We start from the raw sequence: 19,849 nt of genomic DNA on the forward strand, positions 1-19,849 counted from the left end.
ATTTTCCGTTTTCGGTTTTTTTAAAATCCCGTCCACACGTGCATTTCAAATGTTAATAACTAAAGACGGTAGTTTGGCTGTTGTGTAGACTCACAACTTAGGAATGAACAAAGTGCATAGAGCATACATAAATTTAATATTTTACAAATTAAATTTATTCAAAATCAACGTTGGGATTTGGGTTGTGAGAGCGTCTGTGTTGAATGTAGAAGCCGCGTCCGACTCTGACCTCTGTCTTTCTAAATGGAGGGACAGTAACTGTGTGTGCATATGTGAGTGTGTAAAAACTGCAGATAGTCAGATTACCAGCAACAGTATTTTGTCTCTATCCACCATTGTAGAAATTAATCTCGTGTAAACAATAACGTGGCGCACAGCGTCACGTCAAAAACGGCGCACACCTTTGACATCGTGTGACTAAACCTCTGTTTTCCTCGTCCACACGTAAACGTAAAAACTGAGTTTTTAAGAATCTCTGTTTTCAGTGACCCAAAACGCCGTTTACGTGTTGACGAAAGGCTCAAACATAGAAAAATCTGTGTTTTCAAAAATACCCGTGTACGTGTGGACGTAGCCTTAGAAACATTACAAACTATTCCACCACATCTCACTATATGACCTTAGCATATATATGAATATATGGATCTCCTCGTTAAAGGACGGGCTAATTGGAACAAACCTTTGCATGAACATTATTCAACATATGTCACTTGTACGTAACTTAATGGTCACCAAAATCTGGATCACCTTAAACGCTGAATGAAAATTTTGAAACAGCACTACAGGTCTGGCAGAATCCACCCACAGGGGAGATTTCAAACATATGAACTTATTTTGGATTTTTCTTTTTAAAAGGATTCAGTTCAGTTTTTATTTATATAGCACTAAAGCACAACAACAGTTTGCTCAAGGTGCTAAATGGGACAAAATAAAATATTTAATAATGATAAAAAAGTTTATTTATGTACTTAATATGACACATCGAACCTGCAAGGAGTGTCATAATAAAGTTAAACCATCAGACAGCAACATGAGGTTACTATCATGTCCGAGGATACTTGACATGCAGATTGAAAGGCTGGGTAGTCGGTGACCTGCTCTACCACCTGAGGTACAAACACATGTTGCAATACAAAGGGCCATCCTCAAACTTTTCCCACAAATCTGGGAGCATGAAATCGTCCCAAATGTCTTGGTATGCTGAAGCATTAAGAGTTCCCTCCACTGGAACTAAGAGGCCAAGCCCGACTCCTAAAAAACAACCGCACAGCATAATCCCCCACCACCAAACCTTACACTTGGCACAATGCAGTCAGACCAGTACTGTTCTCCTGGCAACCTCCAAACCCAGCCTGCTTTACAGTTGTAGGATATAAATGACAAATACTGTCAACTGCTGGTGCTACCCCTCAGCCTCCGAGTACACACAGCTATTATATCAATTTGAAAATCCTATATCACCACCTTCTCAAATGATGTCATTCATTAGATTTTCAGAAAACTTGACGTCTGGCCTTGAGCGTGAGGTGAAAGTCACCGGGAGTCCAACTCATCCGAGATTTGTAGTAAATACATCTGTGGTGTAAACTAGAAAATCCTAGGTGGCTGGGGAGGGCGAGCAGCAGCAATCATCCACTCGACCTTATTAATCAACCATAAACCCAGAAGTTTGAACTCATTTCAAAGTTAAACTCTTGTCAGAAAACTCAAAAAGCTCTTTTATTTCTTGTCATCTACCGCTTGCACAATTTTGAACATGGTAACAAATTTCTAGCTAACCAGTTAAAAATAAAGAAAACAAAGACTTTCCTGTGAGCACAGTGTATGACCCTGAAAGAATAAACAACATTTTTAGGGATTTTTTATAAAGAAATTTAGCAAACAATGACTACATAACACAATAACTATGCACTCTAAACACACGAAATCAAAAATCTCTCAGATCTAAAGACTCACTATTAAAATCACCGTTCTTGATTTTGAAGCCACTCCCACAACGTCCTCTTTTCTTCCTGAGCCACCAAATGAAACGTGTTCCCATATGATCTTGTGATTGGCTATTGTGGTGCATTTTTCCACTGACAGGTGAGGAGAAGTCACAGGTTCTTTTACTCTGTCCTTAAAAAACATTTTTACAGCATTAAAAGTGACCCGACACAAATTAGAAAGTGGTTTGTAGTTTGAACTGAGCACAGACTCAGCAGGGTGTGTTTGGCTGCTACATCATCTTAAATGAGTAAGTGATATGTACATACCGGTGCATCCATCAACTCTAGAGGGTCAACAATGTTATTTTTACTGTAGATTATACAATCTTTTTTTTACATTTTTAGTCTTTACTGTGCTGCTGTAGGCAAGTCCTCCTGCAGGATCACGACTAAAGTCTGTGTTTTCAAACTTACACGTGTTCCTCATGTCTTTCCAGCTCAGTCACACCAAGTTTCCACTGTGATGGAGGGAAAGTTATTTTCTATCTCCACACAGACATTTGAAGACTCTCATAGCTAAGCCACAAAGGCTGAGACAGGTGTTTGGTCACACGGGCCACTATAAAAAGGCATCAAAGTAAAACCCTAGTAAATGCCACACCGTCTGCTGGATTAATGGGGCTCTGGGTTTATACTAGAAAATGCATCTCCTCATAGCTAGAAACTTAATAACCATTTGTGAAAATAGCATTCAGGAATTTGTGGAATTAGAATGGAAAGAGGATATTGGTTTCTAATGGTCAGAGAACATTAAGTTTGATAAACTCAAAGACTTTTTATTGTGCTTCATATCGCAAAAATGGAAACCTGGCAACCCGCCCTGGTTGTACCGCTCACCCGGGTCAGTTCACCTGGTGCCAAACGACTTCAGCTAACCTAGAGCTTGACAACAAATGTAGCTAGTTTGTTGTATTAATGTTTAATTATTTTAAAAATGTAACAACACATCCTGTACTGTAACAGTTTCAACAAATGCTTTCATTTAAAGCTGCTCAAAGTGATACGATGGTAGCATTTTGAGCCCAGGCCTCATTTTTGGTGGTTTCTGTGTAACTGATGCAGCCCTGCACCTTTTATTGCAGGTGACTGGGTTCAAGTGAAAGGTGACACTTCTTTCTTTATACTGAGGAAGAGTGCTCAGAAATAGTATTCATGCACTCAAGTATCGCCCCACTCCTCCACCTGTGTGACAGATATCCTCTATTCCTTACAGTCTAAGTTTCTGTCTCCAGCCTGACTGGTGTGTGGCAACTGTGTCCAGCCACTGTAGCACAACTATTCATCTCAATTTTATATATAAAACACCAAATCACAACAACAGTCACCTCAGGGCACTTTATACTGTAAGGTAAAGACCCAATAATAATGCAGAGAGAACCCCAACCATCACTCGATCCCCTCTGAGTGAGGAGGAAGAAAAGCTCTGGGAAAACCAGACTCAGGGAGGGGCGACCATCTGCCGTGACCGGTTTGGGGTGAAGGGAGGAAGACGGAACAAAAGGCGCAGCGTGGAAGAGAGACAGAGATTAATAATAACTAATGATTAAATGCAGAATGGTGTATAAACACAGAGTGAGTGAAGAAGAAACACTCAGTGCACAGTCATCTGCAGCCTGGACCTATTGCAGCATCGCTAAGGGAGGATTCAGGGTCACCTGATCCAACCCAACTATATGCTTTAGCAAAAAGAGAAGTATAAAAGTAGAGAGGATGCCTGTCTCTCGAATCCTGACTGGCAGCTGGTTTCTGCAGAAGAGACTCTACTTTTAAAAACCCGGAAGCCACAACTAAGACGAAGTGCTCTAACGGGGTTATACGATACTATGAGTTTTACTAAAGTAAACATAAAACGTGTCAGGGTCCCAAGGTTGTCAAATTTATTCATATAGCACATTGACCAAGGTGCTGTACATTTAAGATTATCAAAAGAGATAAAAACAAAGGAAGATATGGTAAAAGTTAAGAAACAAGAATCATAAAATTAGAAGATCTGAGTGAGAAATAAGATAAATAAAAGCAGTACCAACTGATTCTGATTTAAAAGCCAAAGAATAAAAGTGGGTTTTGAAAGTGTTGGGGAGGTCCTGATGTGAGGGAGCAGTCACAGCAGACCTCGGACAGCCAGGAGCATCTGATCCACAGACCTCAGTGATCTTGCAGGAGTGGACCAATTTAACAGATCAGAAAGGTGTGAGGGTGCTAACCTGTGCAACGCCTCAAAAACAAATAATAAAATCTTAAAATTAATTCAAAACCTAACTGGCAGCCAGTGTAAGGATGCCAGTATGGGAGATATGTGGTCTCACTTCCCAGTTAGTAACCGTGCAGCAGCGTTTTGGACCAGCTGCAGTCGGCTAACTGATGACAGGCTAACATGAACAGCTCTGAAACAGAGAAATGGCTTCACTTTAGCAAGAAGATGAAAGAAACTGGTCTTCACTACAGTATTGATCTGTTTATCAAACGTTAGATTAGAGTCAAAAATCACTCCAAGGTTCCTCTTAAATTCCTCCAAACAATCCAGCAAACCCCTCAGACGACTCACAGATCTACGTTTCAGTGGCAAGTAAATCTGTGATCGTCTGCATAACAATGGATTCTTGTGTTTTAATTACATTACAATTCTAGTGTTGAGTTTTTTTCCACACATTTTCCGCTCCTGCGCGTTTGATCGTATGATTATAAATTTAATTCTGAAAATGTGTTTATGACACATGTGGTGTCTTTTAGAGCTAATGCTAAAACTAGTTTTATTTACACCACTGTGCAAAAGTCTCGAGTCACCCTTCATTTCTTTGTATTTCCCTTCCAAGGAGACAGACTTTCTTGTCTTGAACAACTGTTCTCCAGCATTTATTTCAGCATTAAGCCGTTTCACACTGTGCTGTGAATATTTCAGATGTATAAAAAAAAATCACCTAACATCAGAGGCTGAATGTTGTGTTTAAAAACAGCAGACAACTGCAAAAAAAACCACATTTAAATTGTGTTTTAAGGCACCCTGCTACAAGCAGACTGTTACAAAAAGAATGTAATTTGTTTCCATTTCTTTAATAGTATCTATGAAAATTATTGATAACACAGTTCAACAGGCATAAAATATAAAAATTAACACAAAATTTGTGATTTTAAAAGAACTATTAGGTGAAAACATCTCAGCATGCTGTGCAGAAATTCATGTCCTGCCTCCAGCTCTATACCCAGTATGTCGGCTTCACTGTTCATTACTTCCTGTAGTTTCTCTATAATTTGGATGCTAACTAGTAATCACTGTTTTGTGTCGTTCCTTTTCTTCATCTATCCATTTTCTTAATTATTCATTCTCCTCAGGTTTGTGCAGCTGTCACTGGGCAAAACATGGAGTACTAACCCAATCAAGTAACAACTGCGATGGTACACACCGTGGACCATCTACCTCCACAACCACATAATTTGTCTACGAATCAGAAGGTCTGTAGTACAATTCCTAGCTCCTCCATTCTACATGTCAAAACATCCTGAAGCCCAAGTTTTGTCCTACGCACCCATCCCAGTGTGAGTGTGTATGTGTCCGTGTTAGATACAAAAAATGAATATGTGCGTGGTCATGTGACTATGATGTGTAGTGCAAAGTGTTGTGTGTGCAGCTCAGTTACTTCCTTTTGTTCCACTGTGGAATTTCAGGAGGACTGAACAATAAAGTGAGCGGGGATGATTTTACACTGAAACAGATCAAATATAAATTCTGCAATTATACTCTTTGAGATATCGCTCCACCACATCAGCACTACCTCACCTTGGAATTACTTGTGAAGACAAGTGACGGAAAAAACAAAGATAAAAATGTGATGGTGGAAAGAGTGGTTCCAGTGGGGTGAAGAAGGGTAGAGAAACACACTGAGAGTGGGGCCAGGCCATGGGCGGGGAGAACGTGTGTCACCTCTCAAATTAGACTGAGGAATTTGTGCATAAGGTTGACAGAAGGATTGGTTTCACTGGGGGTGGGTTCAAGTTATGGCTCATGACTCTCAGGATAAAACACTGGAGAAGGAGGAACCTAATATCAATGAAAATCAATAAATAAATCAGTCCTGATATTATTGAGGAATACTGAAAATAATTAGTTTACTAAAATCAATTTATGAAAAACTCTATAATCAGACGGAAAAGAGTCTCCAGTGCACAGAGGGAGGATAAGGAGAAAAGATGATAAAAATTAGAAAACAAGAGATTACTCAACCAATAAACTTAGTTATACAGCTCGTGGTATAGTGTGGTCAGACTGGCGACCTGTCCAGGGTGTAACATCTGTACCTGACAAAACAGCAGGTGTTTGTTGTGTATTATTGCGCTCTATCACTAGCTCTAAATGAGAAATGACTGTCTTCACACTATGTCCCACTTATTTTATTTAAAAAGTGATACAATAAGACTGTAAGTAAGTCACCAGCACATCGAGCCAAGTCAGCTGAGAGGAGTTGCAGGGCACTGATTTTTGATGAGTATTTAAACAGTTTCCTGTAAATATCAAACGCCTGTTCCTAGTGTGTACATCCATAATTCAGTGTTATTTAAGCCTCACTTACATGATTGTTTTTCCACCACAGAAACAGGTGCACTGACTTTCCACTTACAATAGTGCATGTATAGAAATACTCCTATGTGCAACTGTTAGTCATGGCTGTGGCTATTCATAGTGAGCGCACCACTATGTAAACGTGTAAACACAATCTCATAAGTGTCTTTGCTGTATGAAATCTGACACTTTTCTAGTTAGTCAAAAACAATGTTCATTTTGCTCTATCGAAGCACGTTTAGCAACTGTAAGCAGGATCTAGATGTTCTGTGGTACATGTGTGGGACTGTAGGGGTGTCACAATACCACAAATCCAAACTCAGTACAAATACCCAGGAAAACGGTTGATACCATTTTCAGTAGCACAGGAGAAAATTTTGACCCCCATCCCACAACAACAGGAGTAATAGCAAAGAAGTGACACCTCGGAAAATATATCTTGTTAACTTAGAGTTATATTTAAAAAACAGTATTTAAGATTAAGTTGAGAGGGTTTTTTTTATTTTGTTTTACAAATTTTGATAATGCCAGCACAGACAGAGACAGCTGACCTGCAAAATCTGCAAAATCAGAAACACATTTAAATACGTTATTGTAAAAAGTAGAAAAGTTCAAGTTTATCATCTTGTGCACATCTGCCCTCAGCCCGTCTTTACTCTTTATTTGCTCTGATTACTTCTCCACACTCTGGACTCTATGTCCAGCCCAGCTACAGTCTCCTCTCTGCTCTGCACAGCCACCAACCTGCCTGCTAATCCACACTCTGTAATTATTCGTCTTTTATCTAATTGCAGTTCGCTGGCCACGATGTTAATGATAACAGATGGCTACTGTGGCTATTCCTCATGCTAAACAGCTAATGTTCATGTGTGTGCCGGCTAGGTTAACATTTTGATAACTGTTTAATATTTCAGTGTGGTTGAAATGAGAGTTTTACTGAGCTCTGAATGTTATGCACGATAACTACATCAGCTGTCAGTGGGGGGAGGAGCTGTGGGCCTCTCTGTCTGCAGCAGTTGTGTGTGAAGTTGTGTGTCAGCTGGAGGAGGCAACACTGAGGCTGTTGGTACTGACACTGTTGCAGGGCTGAACTGAAAGATGCGTCGAAAAATGAAATCAAAAGAAATTTCATTGCAGCAACTTAAAATGATACTCAGCAGGTTTGCATGGCCCCGACATGCCTGACAACATCAGGGGACACTCCCAATGAGACGACGGATGGTGTCCTGGGGGACCTCCGCCCAGATCTGGAGCAGAACATCACTGAGTTCGGGGCAGCAATCAGAGATGTTCTGTTGGATTTGGGTCAGAGGAGCATGAGGGCCAGTCAGTGGTGTCGGTTTCTTCATCCTCCAGGAACTGCCTGCAGAGTCTGGCCACGTGAGGCTGGGCAACGCTGAGTACCAGGAGGAACCAAGGATCCGCCGCACCAGCGTAGGGTCCAAGGATGTCAGCCCAATAGTGTTTCCCACAGCTTCTCCAGGCCCTTTCGCAGTGGTCAGGGTACCAGTGGTGGACCTGCCAGTTCTGGTATTCTATGGCAAATGCCACAGATAATCGGGTCCCACAGTACCAGGCAGTGAGCACAGGGCCCACTAGAAGACTTCAGTCCCTCAGGCAGCCCTCATGAAGTCTGTTTCTTATATTTCTTATGATGAGTTCAGGAACTTTTACGGCCCTGGCCAGCTCTCCTACAGTAATTGCTGACTTTCTGAAAATTGCACGTGTTGATGTGCCGTCCTGGATGAGTTGGGGTGACTGTGCAACGTCTGTAGGGTCCATGTATCACATTATGCTACCAATAGTGACACCAACCCTAGCCAAACTGAAACTAGCAGCTGAAACTGATTAACAACCCCCTCTGCTACTTAACTGACCAGTCTGATTGGCTTGATGCTAAACTATGATAACAAATTGTTTTTTTCATTGCTATTATTGGGGGGGGGGGGGGGGGGGGGGGGTGTCCTGTGTGAGTATGTACCTCCTATGTCTCCATAACTGGTGACACAATCCTAATAAAATTTGGCACAAAGATTTTTACACATACAGCAGTTATTAAGATCTATATTACAAATCTATATATTCTTTAAACTTTCGCATATATTATAACCATTTATTCATTCGTCTCCATTTGTGTTTCTCTTCTGTGTCATCTTAAACGTTCACTGCCTGCATGTAATGTGTCACCAAATCTGTACCGTGACAGGATTTTGTTCACGTGACCACAAAATACAGAGAAAAGGTTTAGAAAAAGCCCTGCAGGCCTGGCAGAAATCGCCTGCTAGTTACACACAAAAACATGACTCTTTATGTCTTAACTGTGGTTTTACATCATTACAGACGAAGCTGTGGTTCTTTTTATGATTAAAAGACATCCCTGCTCCCGAGGATGGCTGCACAGTATCTATCAAAGCGTCGTCCACTCCCACAGGAAACTGCATTTTCCTGTCTCAGCACTCGGCACACACACAGGCTGTACAGGTTACTGGCAAAACCGGTTTTTAATATGTTAACAATAAACAGTAGAGCTTCAAGATAAATGCTACGAGGAGAATATAACCTTTCTGCTTAAATAATAAATATGATATCAAAATACTTCACCAGATGGAATATTTATTCAATTCAATTCAATTCAATTTTATTTATATAGCGCCAAATCACAACAAAAGTCGCCTCAAGGCGCTTTATATTGTACAGTAGATAGCACAATAATAATTTATGAGGTGACAGTTTAAATGATTTCAAAGAGATTTCAGAAAACAAAGCAAGTCGCAATGTATAAAAAACACACAGTCCAAACAAGCTCTAATAATAAGTCTAATAAGGGGTAAAATCATAGAATTATTATTCTTTTAACATGAAATTACACAAAAGACTAGAATTAGTATTTAACATAGTGCACAAGCATCGTCTGTGTTGAATAGAAAAACTGGAACACCTAGAAATAACTTATTAATAATTATATATATATATTACTATTAATAGTTTTATAATAATTCACACATTCAAAATGCAATGATGAGCAAACAAAAGGAAACTAGCAACACTGCTGCACAGCCTGATGCTCCACGAACAAAAGCATGCTCCGTAGCAAAGGTTTACATATCTTCCTCTAAAGTTCAGGTTTTTTTCTACCCCAAACGTCCCCCACAGTGGGGATAGTGACACTCCACTCAAGTCACCCACTCAAATGAAATATAAATCCACTTGCATTAAATAACTGTCTTTCACAGCAGTGGCAGGGTTTATCTTTCTCACAGGTACCAGAGATAAAGAAATCTTCAGTTTGGCTTAAGCAAGAGCGCAGCCTGAGTACAGTGCTCGCCAAATTAGCAAAGCAGCATAGCAACCCCGCCAGAAATGTGCAGAGCCAGAATTCACTTACAGATATTAGCTTGTGTGATAAAACTGCATGCACATGCAAGTTTTATTAAATGAACACATTCAGTAAAACCTGCAGTGGTGATTAAACTTTGGCAATCATCCCACTGACAATGTATAAGGACTGAGTGCTGTCTGCTGCCAAAATAGCTTTTACTGTTATGACTTGGAAAAGAAATACATTCAAGCTACAGAGACCTGCAGATACAGAGAGGCAGGAGAAAATGGTTGCTTTGTTTTTAACTGCAGATATTCATTAAGGCAGGACTGGCTTGGTTTCAGGCTTTAGTGCTCTCGCTTCTCTTTCACTTTGAATGTGGTGCCGCCACATGTTACCAATCTGAATTATGGATCTATAGCTTTGTGCTTAAAGCTGAAAGAAATTCAACTTGTGGAAGCTTCAGTGCATTAGTGCAGGATCAGCCTATCACATCATGTTTATCCAAATCCTCCAGTACGGCCGTTAGCCACACAAATCACATTATGCAGATATCCTGAAAAAGTGATGTAGCCTCTTATAATTTAGCATCAAATTGTAAGGAGAAAATGATAACAGGGGGAGTAAATAATCAGCTTGCTATATATGAACACAATTTCTAGCAGGCACCTCCTAATCAAAACTCGGCTAACTCGCCTTCTCATGACTGATTATGGCAATAATATGACGGTCTGTCTGGGCCTCTGTTGGTCACAAGATCAACATCTGTCCCTGTACAGTTTAGTTTCTGCCATCATACCACAACCAGTTTAGAATGGGGAGAAACAGCCTTGAAATGTGATGAAAAACATGAATTTGTTACAGTCAGCATGACTTCATAGGAAGAATATAACATTTCTGCAGCAGATACATTGTATAAACTCTTTGGATGTGAATGCAACACCCTGGAAAGAAACTAAAACAGTGTGTGATATTTTTTAATCCTAGCCAAGTATTTTAATGCCTAAACCTAAATGAGAATTTACTGTACGAAAATCTAAACAAGTTGTTTTTAGTGTGTATTAATAATATTTCATTTAAAATCTTACTAATAGTGTATTAGAGAATAATATATGTAAAATGTAAAAATCTGTCACATGTATGAACTGAACTGTGGTCTCTGTTGTCGTTCATCTGTGCCCAGATAACGGATTAATCTGTGCCCATAAATACAAATCAATAGATCAGAAGTCGTGACTGTTTTATGAAGTGCACTGAGCCTGTGTTTCGACCAGTGCTGCTGTTTCAGCCACTGCTTTGACCACATATGAATCTACATGCTGTCAAATACATTTGCTAAAAGGAATTAATATTATCAAGCAACAACATTGCCACAGGTTAAAATGTTACCGTGTTAAAGTGCTGTACATATAATGAAAAGAAAAAGAAGCATTTTGTATCAGGAATGTCCTAAAAACACCATCATACCTGAACAGACGCACTTTTACAGAAAGGGTTCTGCAAACCAAACAAATTTACAGTAGAATTTTGTCTTACATATGTGCCACAATATGAGCCACGAATCCGGACAGATGATATCCTGCCATATTTCCCGAGCTCTGTAGTTCTGCTTACAGACAAGGGAGCCTTAAATTGTCAGTATGTAACACTGAGTTTGGCCTGACGCGCTACGCGTGTTGGAGAACCGCATAAACAGCACACAGTTTAACCCGGTACCGGTGTTGTGGAGCGAAAAAAAAAAAAAAAGGCCTGTAACCATGACCACCTTTGATGTAGCGATGATTAAACGGAATAACATCAATCGTCCAACACAAACACTGCTTTACTTATTCCTCGAGTTTGAGGCCAGCAGTGTCAAAAATCAAAGACGCATACAGACCGCAGAAATTCTTCATTGTTATGTTTTAATATAGCGCTGCCTCTTCGTGTCAGCTGTCAAGTGGCTCACTGAATAATAATAGCTTAAGAACGGCATCAGTTTTTCGGTCTTACCCGCCTATTCCTTCGAAGAAAACCCGAGGCGACGACTTGGTGCCTTCTTTCTTTCCTTCCTTCCTTGCTCTGCCAGGACAGCGATAATTACCCCGAAGAAAAGCGGAGGCTGTGAAAAACGAAATGTCGATAATAACGCATTGAAACAGCGGCGAGTTCACGGACACACTCGGTCGGTTAGACCGTAAAGCACTGACAGTAGGGGGAGACTGCTCCTAATAAATACCGCTTGTAAACATGGAGCTGACAGTTACTCTCGCGAGAGCACCTGTGGTGCTGTCAAACTACTCCCCGATGGAAAAAAGCACATATGGTGCCAAATTAGACACATCTAAAATAAAGTGTCTGTGCAGTATGAGACCAAAGAACTCAGGGCTACATACTGTACCCTACGCATCAAGCTGGAAGTGTAGCTGCAGATTAATGTAAATATTATTTCCTTGTATTTTCATTAAATTTTGTTATTCTTTCTGCTTTCACACCAATAAAAACTCACAGCAAGGTCCTTGGAAGGACCACCCAGCTTCTGTTTCCATGGCAAGTGATAAAAGCAGGAAATGATATATACCATTGTTTTTGTAAATATACACTCACCAGGCGCTTTGCTATCTATACCTGTGAAATCTAATGAAATCCAATATAAGAGCTCTATCACATATTCTACTTTCACCAACCACATGTTTTTACCACGTTATGAGACGAAAAATTGAGACGCCTACTGTAGCAGAAACTGGGCTACTTAAAAAGCCAGTCTGAGTCATAGTTAGTGTTTTGTCTTTGTCTCTCTATCTATCTTTCTGCCTACTGTCCCCAAATGCTTCTTCATATTGATGATCCTTGGCAGTCTGATTGTTTAACATCCGTCAATCTATCGATCGATTGCATTGATCCCTTTTCTGCCACTTATCCATATTGTGAGGGCAGCAGTCTACATAGAGACCTAGAGGCCTTCCTTTCTGGGGACGCCACCCTAAAGCTGATTCTATGGTCGAGCACAGAGAGCACATTCAGGGACTGCCCATCTGCCTGCAGTGAGCTCTGTTCTCAGAGGGAGGCAGTGTACAAAGCATGTGTTACAACCAGTCTGTGGCCACTCTTGGTTGTGCTGTTGTCGCTCTGTCTGCCAGTCACAAAGGAGAGCTAAATTATAACACTATTACATGAGAACACACATGTGTGGGATTATTGTACATCATAACAACTATTACATATGGTGCTGGGTGGTGTGTGATGCCCTGATGGCTATCGGATAGAAATGTTCTCCAGTCTGGAACAAACTATGATGGGGTGTAAGGAATCTCTTGAAAGGTGGAGTTCAAGAGAGGGTAGAGGACCAGCTGATGGTCTCCTAGGTAGTCTTTATTGTAGATGCTCCTCAGTCCTCCTCTTGTAGTCCCTCTTAGCCTCTCTTTAGGTTGGTCCATGCCATGCTGTAGAGGGCCCTGTCACCAGACCTGAAGGCGATGTTCTCTTGAAGCAGCTGCTAGACCTCCCTGGTCTTGGTTGGGAAAGACCCAGATGTGTTTCATCGCAGTAACAGTCAATGCATACAAAGCATTCAAGTGAAACCAGTGGTAAAAAGTGGAAAAGTGCCAGTGCAATCACTTTTTGTGATTTTCATACTGTCATTTTTTATCATTGAAGTTTTTTTTCACGGTTTTCCTGTTCCCAGTGAACATTATGTTGGAGGACTGCATGGAAGAACATCTTGGATGGGTGAAAACCCCTCTCCGCCTCGGTCCAACCAAAAAGTCTACACAGGCGGACACATTTGTGGGACCATAAATTTAACCTCATTCCTTATAGCCAGTCTTGGCAGGATGGGACTGGACTGTTTCCCAGTCTACACGACACTACACTCTTTCTACCCTGGAGATGCTAGAGATGCACTATACGAGGGCCTATATCTTACACTAGCAGCTTGAAGCAACTGTTGTTGTGAAATGGTGCGCTATAATTAAAATGTGAGGAGTTTATACTGTCAGACTATGTCTGTCACCAAAACTTAAAAGCATGTAGTAGAGTTTATAATGAGAGACAAGTATGAAGATGAGTTTTTATACACTAGGTAAAATGTAACAAAAGTGGTATAGATAGTATATAATATTAATGTCATTTTAATAGAATAGAATAGAATAGAATAGAATAGAATAGAATAATCCTTTAATTGTCCCACAAGGGGAGATTTGGTTGTATCAGCAGCAAAAAACAAAAAACAAAACAAAACACATACAAAAAGAACAGGACGCAGAACAGAAAACAAAAAACACAACTTTGACATATTTACATCATGGACAATAGTTACCAGAGCAGAGTACAGTTGTTAAAATTAGCATACAGAGAGTGTGCAAACAGAGCAGGATACTGAAAGATGTTTAAATAGTTAAGAATATTTACAATAATTAAAAAAGTGCAGATTGTGTATTGTACCTGTGCATTAAAAAGTAGACATGTAACTTCCAATAAGTTAGTGTATATATAAGCTGAGAAAAGTAATGTGCAGTTATAACAGTAGAAGTTGTTACAGCACTGATGTAAACATCTATGTTTGTCGGGAGCAGTTCTGATTGTACAGTCTGACAGCTGCAGGGAGGAAGGACCTGCGGAAATGCTCCTTCATGCATCGAGGATGCAGCAGTCTGTCACTGAAGGAGCTCTGCAGTTCAGCAACATTTACATGCATGAGGTGGGAGACTCTGTCCATCAGAGATGTTATTTTGGCCAGAGTCCTTCTGTCTCCCACCACCTGCACTAGGTCCAGGGTGCATCCCAGAACAGAGCTGGCCTTCCTGATGAGTTTATCCAACCTCTTCCTCTCAGCTGCCGATAAACCGCTGCTCCAACATACCACACTGTAAAAAATGACAGAGTCATAGAAGGTCTTTAAAAGCGCTCCCTGGACTCCAAATGACCTCAGCCGCCTCAGCAGGTAGAGTCTGCTCTGACCCTTCCTGTACAGAGCATCAGTGTTGTGGCTCCAGTCCAGTTTATTATTCAGGTGAACACCCAGGTACCTATATGAGTCCACTATCTCCATGTCCACTCCCTGGATGTTCACCGGTGTCAGTGTGGTGGGTCTACGTCTCCGGAAATCCTCCACCAACTCCTTGGTTTTCGTTGATCAGCAGGTGGTTCTGCTGGCACCAGTCCACAAAGTCCAGAGTCCACTGTCTGTACTCTGAGTCGTCCTCACCTGTGATGAGGCCGACTATGGCAGAGTCGTCAGAGAACTTCTGTAGGTGGCAGCGTGGGGAGTTGATGGAGCAGCAGTCTTAAAATTGCAAAGCTTCTGAAGCGTGATCATCGAACAATCAAGCGTTTCATTCAAAATAGTCAACAGGGTCGCAAGAAGCGTGTGGAAAAACCAAGGCGCAAAATAACTGCCCATGAACTGAGAAAAGTCAAGCGTGCAGCTGCCAAGATGCCACTTGCCACCAGTTTGGCCATATTTCAGAGCTGCAACATCACTGGAGTGCCCAAAAGCACAAGGTGTGCAATACTCAGAGACATGGCCAAGGTAAGAAAGGCTGAAAGACGACCACCACTGAACAAGACACACAAGCTGAAACGTCAAGACTGGGCCAAGAAATATCTCAAGACTGATTTTTCTAAGGTTTTATGGACTGATGAAATGAGAGTGAGTCTTGATGGGCCAGATGGATGGGCCCGTGGCTGGATTGGTAAAGGGCAGAGAGCTCCAGTCCGACTCAGACGCCAGCAAGGTGGAGGTGGAGTACTGGTTTGGGCTGGTATCATCAAAGATGAGCTTGTGGGGCCTTTTCGGGTTGAGGATGGCGTCAAGCTCAACTCCCAGTCCTACTGCCAGTTTCTGGAAGACACCTTCTTCAAGCAGTGGTACAGGAAGAAGTCTGCATCCTTCAAGAAAAACATGATTTTCATGCAGGACAATGCTACCACAGCTGTCTTCCACAGCTGTGGTACTTTCCCCAGTGACAGGCTCAGGTTGAACAGATATCCTAGGATGTCACACAGTTCATCTGGGTAGCACCTCAGGAGCCTGGAGCTGATGCCATCTGGACCTGCAGCCTTCCGCACCTTGATCTTGCGAAGCTCGTTCCTCACTTGAAGTGCTGAGATAGAAGTAGAGTGGATTTTGGGGGAGGGGGATGTAAGTTGGAGTCCACAGAAGCTGGGGGTGGGTGTGATGCCTGGGAGCTGAGAGGTGTGAAGTCCTGAGATAAAAGACCAGCAGCCCCTGAAGATGACGGAGATTGCAGCAGGGGGGACGATGCTGAGGGAGGGGTGGGTGGTTGATCAAACCTATTAAAATATTTATTTAGGTCATTCACCCACCCCAAGTCTCCTGCAGCCTGGGGGGTTGTTTTTTGTCCTGAGATTGTCTTCAGGCTGTTCCAAGCCCCTCTATATGTTTATTAATGAGATCAGAGTAGGTGGTTCACTTTTCATATTATACATGGTTTTCTTTGGCAATATAATTAAAAACACTGACATCATTGCCAACACTGCAACAACACAGACAGAGAGGCGTGAATGACTGTAACTGTCTCGTTGTAAGTTAATGTTAATACATTTGAGCCTATAATACTAAATAATAAATGTTAAAATGTTAAAAACAACCAGACACTCATCCCAGACGGCATTAACTTTGACTTTAGCTCTCCTGTGACATATGTCTGTAACTTGCACACAAAGTTGAGGAATATATTGTCTGGTATGTGTTTCTGTGTGTATTTGTTCAACTCAGCATCAGACACATTTCCACTTTTCCACAAATTTGCATAATAAATTAACAATCAATTGACCAGTAGGATACTCGTAGGTTTTACTTTAATGTACATAGAAAATAGTCAAACACAGTAGTAATTACATGTGGATGGTCTTTGTACAATAAACATTAATTGCATTGTTTATGATCAAATGAAAAAAAAAACTTTTCTTGTCTTGATTTCCAGACCTCCAGCCAACATACAAAGAAACCCACTGTGTGCTTTGCCTCCCACAGTCCGCAGACATGCATTTTAGGTTTAATTATTCTGGTAGGTTGTGGTCTAAAGCACTTTGAGTGAGACTGGAAAAAAGTTATATAAATGCAAGAAAAAATGCATGAATGCAAATACATTTTATTATACACAACTTGCCAGTTTAAATTAGTTCTAATGAAGTGGTTGGATAGTTTTTCAAAATATTGTCTTGTTAGTGTTTGTAATAAAACACAACCAACTGTTCTATTTTTACATTAAGTACATATTCACATCACAGGGAAGATCCTTTGCAAAGCCAGCCATCCAGTGCATGCATACTGTTATAATAATAACATTGTTAACTCCATAAAACTACCCTTTCTCCTAAATATGTATCAATATTTCAAAAGGTAGCTCACAGAACGATTACGTAATGTCGGTCAATGTACATTGTTTGCAAACAATCAGTGTCAGACCAACATTCCTCTCATTCTAAGCGTGACTTCTGCTGCAGCTGTGGGATGTTTGTTAGGAAAGTTGTCTTCTGTGCCAATAAAAGCCAGCTGTTGCCTCTTTACAGCTTGGTAATTTTCTGTTCATGCAACAAACCCCCGGATAATAGCAGGAGGTTTAAAGTTTCTGTGTACGTATATTTACCACAAGTTACATAACTGAAAATCCATCCATGCATTTTCTTCCACTTACCTGGGGCCGGGTCACAGGGGCAGCTGCCTAAGCAGAGAAACCCAGACCTCCCTCTCCCTAGCCACCTCCACCAGGCTGTTCCATGAGTTTCTCTGTTTGAGCGAGTCAGTAGTCTCGCTGCAGAGTTTTGGAAAACCTGGAGATGAGCCAGCCCTTTCTTGTTTTAAACAAGTAAACAGACCATTACAGTAGTCCAGTCTTATAGAGACAAAAGCATGAATTATCATCTCAAGTTCACTTGCTGAAACAATTGATCTAATTTTTGAGATGTCCTCAAATGAAAAAAGAAGGTTCTTACTCCATTTTAAGTCAAGGAAGCTTCGTCAAAAATAACGCCTAAATTTCTGAGGCTACACTTCTGCGAGAGACCTGAATAACCCAGGTGGTGTTTAATGCCAGATATTGCTCTGCCCAGTGCAATATTCAAAGTTTCAGTTTTGTCTGGGTTTAGCTGTGAGTAGTTGTTGTTCAACCATTGCCAAATATTTGTTAAGCAGTCAATCAAAGTGCAGAGTTTGTGAACTTAGGAAGCCTTAATTGAGCATTATAGCTAAATATCTTCGGCAAAAAGAAGAAACATAGATGAACTGATGTATCATCTGGCCTAAAGGAAGAATGTATATTTAAAACAGAATAGGTCCCAGCATGGAGCCTTGAGGAACTCCATATAGCAGCTCTGTACATTCAGACATGATCTGGTTTGCATACACACTAAAACTCCTGACACTTATGTAGGATGGAAACCAATGAATAACAGAGCCGGACGTGCCAACCAGATCTCTCAGTCAGGATGTATGATTAACTGTGTCAAAAGCTGAGGAGAGGTCTAACCTAAGACCAGGACTGTATTCTCCAGAATCTGCTGACTTCATAATATCACTGGTAACTTTAAGTAGTGATGTTTCAGTGGAATGCATTTTAAGAAAACCAGATTGGAAATGGTCATAGATGTTATGTTTATCCAAGTAGGCTGTAAAGTGTGCAGCAACTGGCTTCTCAAAAAGTTTTTACATAAAAGGGAGTTTGGAAATAGGTCTATTATTTTGATGTAATGTTGGATCCAAGTTGGGTTTTTTGAGCTTTGGTTCCACAACGGCATGTTTAAAGCACTAATTTTGTCAAACAAAACTGTGGGATTTCTCTTGTTTTTTTATATGAGTGTAGAAAAATATTCTGATCTGACATTTTTCACGATTTCATTTAAAGAGAGCCTTAGATCTCTAAGGTAGAGTTCTTCAGCCGCCCAGACAGGAACAGCCAAAAGGGCACAGTTATGTGAATAAACTCGTCATCCCTCTGCCATGTTTCTGTAAGAAACAGAAAATCCAAGTTTTTTTTCTTGTGAAAAGCTCATTAAAGGAGGAGGATCTGGGGACAGGGTGATCGATTTTGTAGAACGACCTGCGATCTTGGGTGTCGTGGCACCACAGGCACTTATGGATACCCGCTCAGGTTCACATCAGGCAGGCGGTTCCTCCTGATCATGCCCTTCCAGGTCTCACTGGAAGGGGAGCCAAGGCCAGTCCACTTCGTCTCACAGAGGGCAACTCCAGACTGGAACAGAGCCCAAGCCATGCATTGAGGTGATCCTGACTATATTTAGCCTCCTTCCTCACCAGAGAGGTGACATTCCATTTCCCAGAAATGGTAGCTGGGGATCGATCTCCCAGGGTCTACACCCTTAGCTGCCATCCAGCACACACTGCACCCTCCTCTGATGCGCTTCTTGGAGGTGGTGCGCCTACAGGAGGGCGGGGCCACTGCTCCTTTTTGGGCTGTGCCCGGCCAGACCCCATGGGAAAGGCTTGCCCACTAGGCGCTCTCCCTCCAGCACCCTCCCCAGGCCTGGTTCAGTAACCCTGTCCCAGCTAGGATGAACTGTTCTCTTCTTTTTATACTCATAAAGGTCTTCTGAATCACTCTTTGTCTACTCCCTCACCTAGGACCAATTTGCCAAAAGCTATGCTTTGTTATTAGATGGCAAAAGCCATCTAACAACATAGCTTCTGGGATCCCTGGGACACACAAAACCCATCACCATGATAAGATAGCCCCTTTGAATCCTGCCCAACTTGCAAAGGGACTTCAATTCACAGAGGGGCCTGTATTTTCATAACTGAAAATAATCAACTTACCGTATTTTCCGCACTTAAAGGCGCACTTAAAATCCTTTAATTTTCTCAAAAATTGACAGTGCTGAGGTGGCCCACCAGAGGGCTCCACTCGCACCCAGGTTGGAAGGAGGGGTTCTGCTGGTTTTTGGCACAATGTGTCCAGTTGTAGTGTGGAGATGAATAAAGTCGGAATAGAAAGTTACAGCTCCTGTGTCGTCTGTACCGTACCTCCA

General features: G+C 41.3%; 1 protein-coding gene across 1 annotated transcript in view; it reads right to left on the reverse strand.

The window, feature by feature from the left end:
• Window positions 1-12,079, reverse strand: part of ache (acetylcholinesterase (Yt blood group)) — a 28,011-nt gene extending 15,932 nt beyond the window's left edge. Inside the window, exon 1 of the mRNA XM_003458395.5 lies at window positions 11,855-12,079. The gene's annotated coding sequence lies outside the window, so the exon portion shown is untranslated. The remainder of the gene's footprint in view (window positions 1-11,854) is intronic.
• Window positions 12,080-19,849: the final 7,770 nt, after the last annotated feature.

The sequence above is a fragment of the Oreochromis niloticus genome, linkage group LG3, assembly GCF_001858045.2.
Source record: "Oreochromis niloticus isolate F11D_XX linkage group LG3, O_niloticus_UMD_NMBU, whole genome shotgun sequence".
Taxonomy (NCBI): Eukaryota; Metazoa; Chordata; class Actinopteri; order Cichliformes; family Cichlidae; genus Oreochromis; species Oreochromis niloticus.